Source organism: Cryptomeria japonica, chromosome 6 (genome assembly GCF_030272615.1).
Source record: "Cryptomeria japonica chromosome 6, Sugi_1.0, whole genome shotgun sequence".
Taxonomy (NCBI): Eukaryota; Viridiplantae; Streptophyta; class Pinopsida; order Cupressales; family Cupressaceae; genus Cryptomeria; species Cryptomeria japonica.
The window spans coordinates 221,045,156-221,057,275 of record NC_081410.1 but is presented as its reverse complement, the minus strand read 5'-3'; the positions used below and the strand labels follow the sequence as shown (position 1 = coordinate 221,057,275).

Here is a 12,120-nt window from a genome sequence, read left to right as displayed (position 1 = left end):
AACCCACAGTAAAATACCTTATCTTCCAAGTCAAAATGATGCATGAAATTACAAAGGACAATAATACCAATATTGTATCAATGGCATTCCAAGTAATTGCTAATGCAGCACACAAAGTAAAATACCTTATCTTCATTCAAAGAACCAACATATCACAATAAAGCATTCAACACTCTAGAAATTCTCTTACTAGAAATGCCAGAATATAGAAAAGAATCAATTCCTTTTACGACTTAGAATTCATTTTATTGGTTTTTCAAACCAAACTGTTAGCCAGCTTTGTTAGCTTTCTTATAGCTGCAACATACAGCATTTTCATAGCTCTAACCTTGGAGACTAAGATTCCTAAGAACAAACTTCAGCACAATGCTTCACCTCTAGCAGCACAAAAGAAACCACTTCAAAAGGAATTGGTCACATCAAAAGGAGACGCCATCAAACATAAGAAAGGAAAAGGAATCAAAGAATGAGCTTAGTAGGAAGAACTTGTGCTTCTTTTGCAAGAAGCCATGGGGGACACCAATGTCTTGATAGAGGACAAGTACACTACATAGAGGTGATACCAAAGAACGAATTAGAAACAGAGGACCTTGAGCCCAAAGTTGAATAGATAGAGAAAAGAGGAAGCAAAGAAAAGGAATCTTCGATACGTACTCACCTCACTTTTGGGTGCACTTGAACATCATCTATTCAAAGACTGGGATTTCGTATAGACAAAAGATTATAGTATTGTTGATAGTGAAGCCACCCATAATTTTTTAGATGAGAATTTGGTATCTAGGAGAGGATTAAGCACAAAGGTTTGTGAAGGATTCAATGTCATAGTTGTAGATAGCTTCACCATTTGTTGTACTAGGAATATGCAACAACTTGACATCACCTAGGGAAGGTATAGAATGCATGATGACTTCCATGTTGTTGGATTAGAAGAGACAGCCACGGCTTTGGGTGTGCAATGGTTATATTCCCTTGGAAAGTTCACCCAAAACTATCAAACTATGGAGCTGGAATTCAAATCAGAGGGGAAAGAGGTAGTGCTTTGAGGCATAAAAGATGGACCACCAAGAGTTGTCATTGCTAAGAAGATGGAGCATCAAACACAATGAGATATCTTTTTATGATGATATTTGGTCTATTTTGGATCAACATAACATGACATTTAATGTTCTTAGGTTACCACCAGGTAGAGAGTTTAATAAAGAGTCAAGAGGGATTCATGTTGAAGATATCTTTCTGAATGAAGAAGCTGTGGGCACCACAAAAAGATCTCAAGGAGTTATCTAAGTCATGCACCATAAGCTTGGTAGAATAATTTCAAATTTGGATATTTTTGCAAAAGATTACCAACAAGACACAGGAAGAAATAGTGGTGATAGCATATTACTATCATGACACAAAGGAAACATACCAGGGACTGCAGTGATCAAAATTTTCAGCCCTAGAACTGCTGCCATCAACATTTATAACCACCACATTACATCATTGGCAGCCATAATTCTTTCAGTCATAGGATGGGGTGATTTCCAATTTGTTGCAGCTAATGAAGTACTTTCAGTCATTGTGTGGTTGGTTTCAGCCTCCATATTGCTACTGTGTTATTTTTTGCAAAGGATTTTCATTATTGCAGCTATTGTACCATTTCCATATTGCTCATTTTGATGATTTCAGATCTTGTACTACTGTTATCAGTCATATATACAAGCAGGTTTGCAGGTCATGAGAGAATTTCCTTGTTTGATAATGCTTTTGGAAGATTTCAGCTATTGGGGCTATAGAGGACATTTATTCCAACCACCATAATGCTGATTCGGATGAGATTTCAGGTGATTTATGGCTGTTGCAACTCTTTTCCAGCCAACATCAAATCTTATTTAGGCCATTTTTTTTAGTGTACACCCTGCAACAACACTGTAGGATAGATTGGAACTCGAAGAAATTGTTATGAAGTTCGAATAAAAGCTCTAGATTCTTCAGCTCATACGAATAGCAAAGTGGGGCAGCAAAAACATGGTGATGGCTTCATGAGGCAACCCTTGGCCTTGTGGAAGTTTATGGATGTCTTCAAGATTTGGGGTGAAGGAACCATTTGTCATTAATTCAAAGAGGATCATCTTGAGAGTGGATTGCATTCCTTGCCTAGTCCTATTAAAGAGTGGAAGGAAACATTCAGGGGATCTCACCACGAATTTTTCAAAGGTTTGCATTATGATATTGTGCATCATGTAGATTTCTTAATTTTCATTAAATGGCCCAATGTAAGATACCAACTAGGAAACTTGCCCAAACTGACGGTCCTGGTTTGATTTCAAATCTTTGACCAGCGAATGTGTTTTGGGGATTTTGGTGAATTTTGAAGTTTTTATGGTTTTTGAAGGTTTTCCCTTGAATGTTTGACAATGCTGAATGGAATATAAATGCAATACTTGAAAGAATAATGGATTGAAACAAAATTCAGAATTCTGATTTTTATTACCAGCAATTTACAAATTCAAATAAATAACTATTTATGACATCCAAAGCCAAAATTGGCCTACCAGGTGTCCCACGCTAGCCTAGATGAGCTTATTTCATTGCTGGAAGTGATGCACTGAACAATACTGGAGCCTCCAAGTGCTATCAATTGCTCCAAAGTTATCTATTTGCTTCACTAATAATTATCTAAAACAAATAAATGAATAAATGGCAGATCTGATGCTAATTCTCTGTGATAACCCCCATGATATCACTTGATATAAATTATTTAAAAAAAATATTAATATCCTAAAGAAGAAATAAATCATTAAATATTGTAAATAAATGTTTAAAATATTAATGTATTTAATATATAAAATAATAAAGAAAAATATTATTAAATATATTATTAAATGTCAATATAAAAAAATAATAAAGAAAATATATTTAATATATATTAAGAAAGTATTATTTAATATTTAATACATTTACAATGACAATATTTAAATATATAATAGTTAGTATATTCAAAAACATTGAATATTTAAAATATAATAAGTTCCCCCCCCCACCCCCCTCCCCGCACAAATCAATATTAACATATATTAACCCCCCCCCCCCCCATGATCACCCCCACACAAAGGGATGCGACGGTAAATGCAGCCTGGGCTGCAGTTACCCTCGCACCCCTTCACGCGGAAGGGGACCGTGGAGGGGCACATCCCTTCACGGGGTTTAAAGGGGAAGGGAGGAGGGCGGGAGAAAGGGAAAAAAGGACGAGAGCGGACTGCGGAGGAAAGGGAAAAAAGGACGAGAGCGGACTGCGGAGGAAAGGGAGGAGGAGCGGACTGCAGGGAGAGGGTAAAGGTGAGCAGACTGCGAGGTAAGGAACAAAATTCCTCCCTATATTAAATAATAGGTATAGCATATGGAAGATCATTATTATTAATATTAATAGGTGGTGTTAATAATAAAAGTTCATTAATATTAATTAAAATTAGTTAATAATGGGTAATGGGTAAAGGGTAAGGTTCATTGATAGGTGATATTAATGGTAATCTAGTGAATATTTATACATATCTTAATGTATAATATTCACTAGTCGTTAAAAATAGGAAAAGATATAATCTTGTTAAATGTTGTATACATAAGTTTGCATATTAAGAAGGATTATGAATACAAGGTATCTTAAGAAATGTATGTAATGTCCCTACTAGTTAGAGATTACTGTCCTGCAAAACAAATTGTTAGAATACAACATATATATATATAAGCCATTTTCTTAATTTGCAATCTATCTTTAATACTAAATTAACATAATCATAATTTCATCTAATAAAAAGGATACGAATGCCATACGAAAGTATGTCCTTAGGCGGCCGTGAAGCTTGCCCTCTTGGAACCCCTTGGTTCCAAGATGTCCTTAGGCAGCCGTGAAGCTCGCCCTCTTGGAACCCCTTGGTTCCAAGCCCTCCAGGAAATCGAAGATGAGTTCGAATCCTGTCTTGGGTGTAACCTCTTACACCCAAGGCATCCAAGGAAGACCCTTGTCTATTCCTTGCCTTGGGTGATGCCTTCATCATCCAAGTCCTCAGAGGGGATCGGCCTGACCTTTGAATCCTGTCTAGGGTATAACCTCTTACACCCAAGCCAGCCAAGGAAGACCCTTGCCTTTCCTTGTCTTGGGTGATGCATCCCATCATCCAAGTCCTCAGAGGGGACCGGCCAGATCCGTCTCTTCTTGGATGAACTTAGTCAACCAAGCCATATATATGCATATAGATATTCAGTATATACTGCCCTCCAGGGATTATCATAATCCCTCCATTAGGCTAAGGGAATTTCTTCCCTATAACCTTCATCATATAATCACATTAATATTACATTTTATAATTCATTACTGTTTTCCATTCCATAATTTACGTCTTCATTTACATATTCTTTAATCTTTCTAATGATCCTAAATATACATACATATTCTACAGACTCCTATCTTTATTGCTACATTCATATAAGTAATCATTAGAGATATATGTATTCATAAAAATGCATGTGTGTGTGTGTGGCACACATGTCCACACACATACATACCTTAAGACTTCTTAACCCCTCTTACCTGTACACAGATTGTAGCCCGCGGTTAGAGTTCACACTGTAGATGTCGCCTGCAGATTGGGAGGCATACCTTAAAGAACACAAATGTTACTTCCTGTAACTTGATAACAATTCTGATCCGATCTTATCAATGGTGATCTCACCAAATGCTTTTGATTCCTTCCCTTTATATCTCTCAATTTGAGGGAGAGGTCACACCTCTTCATCATGTATGCCCTTTGGCAAGAGACATACCCTTTCACCATTAGCCCCCTTTGAAAGAGTGTAACTCTTCATTATTTCTACCATTTGAAAGGGACACAACCTTTCATAATCAGATTTGCACTTATTATTTAAATCAAATCTGCACTTCTCATCACCAAATTATCCCCCCCCCCCCCTCCCTCCCAACCCCAAATGAGGTTTTCTTCTCCCTTTTATATATCATTGTTGAGGGAGTCTCAACTTTTTCCTTTTATGTCTTTTGACTTTTCATTAACTTAATTAATTTTTTTATTAATCATATTTAATTATATCATTTTATATTTTAATTTTATTATTATCATTTATTATTAAATCCTATTTCAAAGTGGGAATATTATTATCATTTATTATTAAATTTTATTTCAAAGTGGGGATATTATTATCATTTATTATTAAATTCTATTTCAAAGTGGGGATATTACAATTACATTGATAATATCTTACCATATTAGCAATATTATATCAGATTTGATTAACCGTATGAGCTTTAGATTTTATTAACATCATTATGTTATTTTGCCATCTTTATATTATATTACATTAACAATATCACTATGTTAATATGTGACTGAATTAATGTATTGTATTACATTAACAGTGTTAACAGTTATCATATTATATTAGCAGCACCATAATATATTAACAACATTGTGGTATACTAACCATGTCATATTGTATTGATCATATTAAATTGTATTATTAATATTAAATGTAATAACCAAATTAGATTGTATTAACAATACCATCGTATGATATTGTTAACAGCCTTTATATACATACCGTAATGTTTTCCCGGACAGTATGTCTCCAGATCCCATAGTCTTCCCCCCGTATTCCTCTTCCATTATTCTCCCGTGGTGACCTCTACCTTATACCCCGTGAAGGGTTACATCCCTCCACAGGTCCCTTCCGCACGAACTATAGTGTATTAATATTTTAATTTAATAATACTTTTTTCTTTATTATTTAATACATTAAATACCTTAACCTTTTAATCATTCATTTAATAATATTTTTCTTTATTATTTTATATATTAAATATATTAACATATTTATTTATTTATATTATTATAGTTTTATTGTTTATTTTTATTTGAATATGTCAGGATTAGTAATAGATATTACTTAAATAATACATTTAATAAATAAATAAATTTCAAATAGAAATTCGTTATTATTATTATATTAATTAATAATAATAATTACTTCCTTAGGATATATATAACAATCAAGGAAGGGACATGACAATGTAATGCATATGTAAAAGATGGAAAATCATATTGATATATATGTTAATTAAAGAATACATTGAGAATTCATGTTAACACAGGGATAGTTTATAAACTGAAAATGTTATGCAAATGTATGGCTTGGTTGACTAAAACTCAACCAAGAAGAGAAGGATCTGGTCAATTCCCTTGGGGACTTGGATGATGGAGGCATCATTCGAGACAAGGAAAGGCAAGGGTCTTCCTTGGCTGGCTTGGGTGTAAGAGGTTATACCCAAGACAGGACTCAAAGGTCAGGCCGATCCCCTCTGAGGACTTGGGTGATGAAGGCATCACCCAAGGCAAGGAATTGACAAGGGTCTTCCTTGGAGGGCTTGGGTGTAAAAGGTTACACCCAAGACAGGATTCGAACTCATCTTCGATTTCCTGGAGGGCTTGGAACCAAGGGGTTCCAAGAGGGCGAGCTTCACGACCGCCTAAGGACATCTTGGAACCAAGGGGTTCCAAGAAGGTGAGCTTCACGACCGCCTAAGGACATACCTTGTATGGTATTCGTATCCTTTTTATTAGATAAAAATTATGATTATGTTAATTAAGCATTAAAGTTAGAATTGCAATTTAGATTCCTTATATATATATATATATATATATATATATATATATGTTTGTTATGTTCTTACAATCTGTTTTGCAGGATAATGATCTCTAAATAGTAGGGACATTACATTCTCCATGTTGGCGGCATTATTGTACACGGGCATAATATTAGTTAATTATGTGTAATTGTTTTGGTTAGTTGGCAACCGAAGGGTGGAAGTTGCGGTGCGACGGTTGGCGCTCGCACCCCCTCGGTACCCTTTTATACTCCGGAATGTAACTTGTAAAACACACTTATGATGAATAGAACATCTATTACACTTGTCTGATATTTGCGGCATTATTCTGCGTTATGTCCCTTATGTCTTAAGTTATTCACCCGAGAGGGCAAACATTTGGCGCCGTTGCCTAGACGAACTCAGGAAGGGAAGACACGGATGGCGCACAGACACAATGGGCCTACCCGTTGGTGAGGTAAACCCGGAGGCCGACGACGCGCGGACAGAACTGTACATGGGAGAAGACACAGCAATGCGAGAATTCTCGATTTTGCTCCAGGTAGCCATTCAGGCATACGTTCGACGAGAAGCAGCGGAGGCAGAAATCCCACCAAGTGCCGTGTGGACAGCGCTGGAGGTTAGCCCGACAGTAAACCGGTTAATGAACCACCTCCCCCGGCTGCTTGCACAGGCATCGCTGGCACGGCAGGCCCACCTGGAGGAGATTGCCCAGGAGGAACGACGACAACAAATCCTGCAACGATATGAAGAGAACAACCGACAAGACACGGAAAGAGATGGCGACAAGCCAGGAGGGAATTGAAATGTGAACTTCTTATTTTCAAATAAAAGTGTCATTGACACGAGTTGTACTTGAGCAGATGAATTAATAAAGACATGTTTTGATTTAAAGAATTGAGAGTTAAGGAGATGTGTTACAATTAATGCCAAACTTGTTGAATAAAGATAGAAATAGAAAACCGGAAACGAACGAGTGGGAGGCCGCGCAAAGGGCTTTGATTCTGGAGCAGCAAGTAGAACGTAGACGGAGGCTGAGGCAACTTGCCGAAGGACGACCTGCCGAAGGGGGGCCCGAGGGGAACCAAGGAGGTGTCACGGAAGGTGCAGAGGCCGACGGAAATTTCTACCTATCGCCAGATCATCGTAGGACGCGGAGCCACGAAGAATTTCTAGAAGAAACAAGGTTAAGGCGAAATCTAGTCGAGGAGACGCGGGATCAGTTTAGGAACTTATCCCTCACACCACGGAGTGAAGATCACCGACGGGAGGCAGGAGTAGGAGCGTGTCCGAACGAAGGGGAGGGCAACAGTACGGGTGTAGGTGCCACACGTGACAGGCAAAACACCGTACCTCCAGGACACACCACCAACACTACCGGAGGTAGCAACGCCGGGCCACAGACACAGCCACAGACACAGACACAACCGCCTCCAGGAAGACGACCAGGGATGGCGAGCAAACAAAAGTTACCAAAGTTCACAGGGGACGGCAAGGAAGACCCCTTACGGCACTGCCGTACATGTGAGACCATTTGGTCTGCCAACGGAGTAACAGACCATGATGACTGGGTACAACAGTTCCCAGCCACGTTACGAGGAGTCGCCATAGATTGGTACTCCGATATAGATAAGCAAAAAGTGGCCACATGGGCTACCCTATAGAAGGAATTCACGGAGGAGTTCCGATTGCTTCGTGATGACAACGAAATTGTGACAGAGATATATAGTACCAAGCAAGGTACTAAGGAGACAGTACGGGCATACAGTCGGAGGCTGAAAGAACTCTTAAGTAAAATGGAGAGCCAGCCGGCTGAGGGTTTAAAAAAACGATGGTTCGTGGAAGGATTGAAATCCTCCCTACGGAAAAAAATGAAGATTGTACCTCCGACGTCATATGACGACGCCTATAACAGGGCAATGGATCTGGAAAGCGAGTACAAAACATCAAGAAAGAAGAAAAGTAATAGATATTCATCTGACGATGACGAAGATTCTGACGGAGAGAGCAGTAGCAGTAGCGGATCAGGTAAAAAGGTACACGCGCTCCAGAAGGACATGGAACGAATGCTGAGAGAATTCAAGGCCATGAAAGGGAGTACAAGTAAGATGGAAGAAACTGAAGTATGGTGTACAGACTGCAGGAGTGATGGACACACAAAGGGTACTTGCCCGAAGAAGGCATTCTGTGAGATTTGCCAAATGATGGGACACTCCACCAAGGAGTGCCCATACAATATGAAAACCCGAAGCCCGAACCAGGCGTTGTTCACAGAGCAGGCCACAACATCCGCACCAGCGGGTACGGGCCAGCAGACTAACACAACGGCATCATCTGGAGGATACCGGGATAATAGACGCGGCGGCGGCGGAAGAAACAATAACAATAACAACAACAAAAACCGGATCCAGTACGATGCCAAGGGACGGCCGATGATTCAGTGTAGGGCCTGCAATCAGTGGGGACACTTCGCCCGCGATTGCACGAAGGAAGCCAACACTCAGCACCTCTGCCGATGGTGCGGGCCAGGCGACCATGAGGACGCAAATTGCCCGAAGCCTGGCGTACACCTTCTAAACATAGAACCTACGAAGGCAGAAGTATTGGCAATCACAAGGGCACAGGCTAAAAAGATTGCCTACCCAAATCCCCACATGGAGACCGAGAGAGTGCGGGAGGCCAGAGACGAGATCACGAAGGAGATGGCCGCACAAGGACAAAACAGTCACCAGACAGCGAGTCCACCACGGACGAAGGGAGAAGAGGAAATCTTACGGCAGATCTTGCAAGTAGAGGTACCGGTGAAAATTCAAGACCTCCTGGAGAGTATGCCGCAGCTAAAAACGGCTATTTTAAACTCTGTACCCCCACAAGTAACAACGGAGGAGGTCGTGCGCCCTGCAACCAACTCCGCATTTAGGGAGGTCACGAACCCCGCGGTCGACCCCATGTTGTTGGTAGTCAACAGCGGACGCCACCCGGCGGTGGTAGAAATGGCTATACTAGGGACCACCCTAACAGACACGATTGTGGACGGAGGGTCAGGAGTAAATGTACTCCCAGAAGCGACATGGAAAAAGTTGGGAAAGCCTACGTTGTGGCCCCCTACGTTCAACCTACTAGGGGCAAACCAACATGGGATTAAACCCATTGGTACCCTCATGGGCCAGCAGGTGATGGTCGGCACGCAGCCATTCGTGTTGGACTTTGTGGTAATCCCCTTAAAACAGAAAGGATATGACGCCATCCTGGGGCGGGGGTGGCTCATTGCAGCCAAGGCGAACCATAACTGGAAGCGGAATACCCTTTCTTTGGAAAACGTCGGGAGGAAGTACGTAATCGATCTCCGTACGCAGATGGTGAGCGAGGAGTTAGCCTCTTCCTTCGACTCGGAGTCCGAGGGACACCAGTTAGCGGAGGGCGGAAATAGATGCCGCATGGAGCCCAGTGATGAAGGGGTATTAGAACTGGAGGCATGCTCAGGGGACGACGGGGACTCCTTGAATGGCCTCTTCCATTGGCAAATGGGAGATTATGAACTATTTACACCATCGTGCAACGTATTGAGCATCGAAGAAGGACCAGAGATATTTCCCCCAGAATATGGCGAGTATAAGGAAGGGGAGGCAGCAGTGAATGAGGCGCCGGCACACCAATTTCCAGAAGGGGAGCCTATTAAGTATCAGGAAGCCACGTTAAAGGAAATGAATCTCGGGGAGACAAGTGACCCCAAGATCATCCTGGTCGGAGATGATTGGAATCCAGTGTTGAAGGCCACAGCCTTCAAAATTTTCCTAGAATACAAGGATGTCTTTGCATGGACATACAAGGACTTGAAGGGCGTGCCCCCAGAGTTATGTGTGCACCGAATAACGTTGGTACCAGGAGCCCAGCCAGTGAGGAAGCGGCCGTACCGAATGAACAAAAATTATGCTGTGCGAGTGAACGATGAAATTGAGCGGATGTTGGAAGCGGGCATAATCTTCAGAGTACAGACAAGCGAATGGGTGTCCCCCATTGTGATTTCCCTCAAGAAAGAGGCCAATCAGATCCGGATCTGTGTAGATTTCCGATGCCTAAACGCTGTCACCGTTAAAGACCCGTTTCCCATACCCTTCACAAATAGCATCTTGGAGGAAGTAGCTGGGCACGAAATCTATTCCTTCATGGATGGGTTCTCTGGTTACAACCAGATATCCATCGCGGAGGAAGATAAGCTGAAAACAACCTTCGTGGTGGAGGACGGTGTGTACGCATACAACCGAATGCCCTTCGGTCTATGCAATGCGCCTGCCACCTTTCAACGCATCATCCTGCACATCTTCGAAAGGATGTCGGTGGGGAACTTCAAAGCATTCCTGGATGATTGGTCTATTTACAGTGAACAGGACATCCACTTAAAAACTCTGGGAGAGTGCTTAGAAAGGTGTCGGAGGGCACGATTGGCCCTCAACCCGAAGAAATGTAGATTCATGGTACCACAGGGGAGATTGCTGGGACACATTGTGTGTAAAGAAGGATTGAAAACGGACCCAGACAAGATTCGGGTAATAGTAGAAATGGAGCCTCCGACGGACGTCACGGGGGTAAAGTCCTTCCTTGGTCATGTGGGGTACTACAGGAGGTTTATCAAGAACTTCGCGGAGGTGTCCCACCCGTTGGATCAATTGACAAGGAAAGGGGAACCATACAGTTGGGCAGAGCCACAGAGCAAGGCCTTCAAAGAGCTGAAGACAAGGTTGATGGCAGCGCCCATACTGGCATACCCGAACTGGGATAAGGAATTCCACGTTCACGTAGATGCCTCAAACTATGCTATCGGGGCTACATTAGCCCAAGTAGGCAGACACGGGCTGGACCACCCCATTTATTTTGCTAGCAGATTGCTCTCGAAGGCGGAGAAAAACTATAGTACCACAGAACGTGAAGCACTCGGCATGGTCTATGCAGTACAGAAATTCCGTCATTACCTCCTGGCCACACCATTCACATTTTACGTAGACCACCAGGCACTCATGTATTTAGTAAACAAGCCCATTATCCAGGGGAGGATAAGTCGTTGGCTATTGCTACTACAGGAGTTCACATTTTTAATTGTGGTGAGACCAGGGCGAAGCCATGTCATAGCCGACCAGCTGTCGCGGATTAAGTCAGGGGAACCTCCAGAGGGAGTAAATGATGATTTCCCGGATGCACACTTGTTCCAAATAGCCGTGCTCCCTTCGTGGTACAAAACGATTCGAGAGTACCTATCGACGTCCCGATTTCCGGAGGGTATGCTTCCAGGGGAACGAAGAAAACTCGCATTATGGAGCAGGACCTTTTCGCTCATCAACGGGTTACTTTACAAGATGGGGCCGGACCAGATATTAAGGCGTTGTGTCATGGAGGAAGAAGTCTCGAGTGTACTAAGGGAGGCACACAAAGGGCCCGCAGGTGGACACATGGGTCCAGACACCACAGCCCGA

At 41.8% G+C, this 12,120-nt stretch overlaps 1 protein-coding gene across 4 annotated transcripts in view; it reads right to left on the bottom strand.

Annotated features, from left to right (window-relative positions):
- Positions 1-12,120, bottom strand: part of LOC131071435 (cell division control protein 48 homolog C) — a 352,754-nt gene that overhangs the window by 102,158 nt on the left and 238,476 nt on the right. The window lies entirely within an intron of this gene.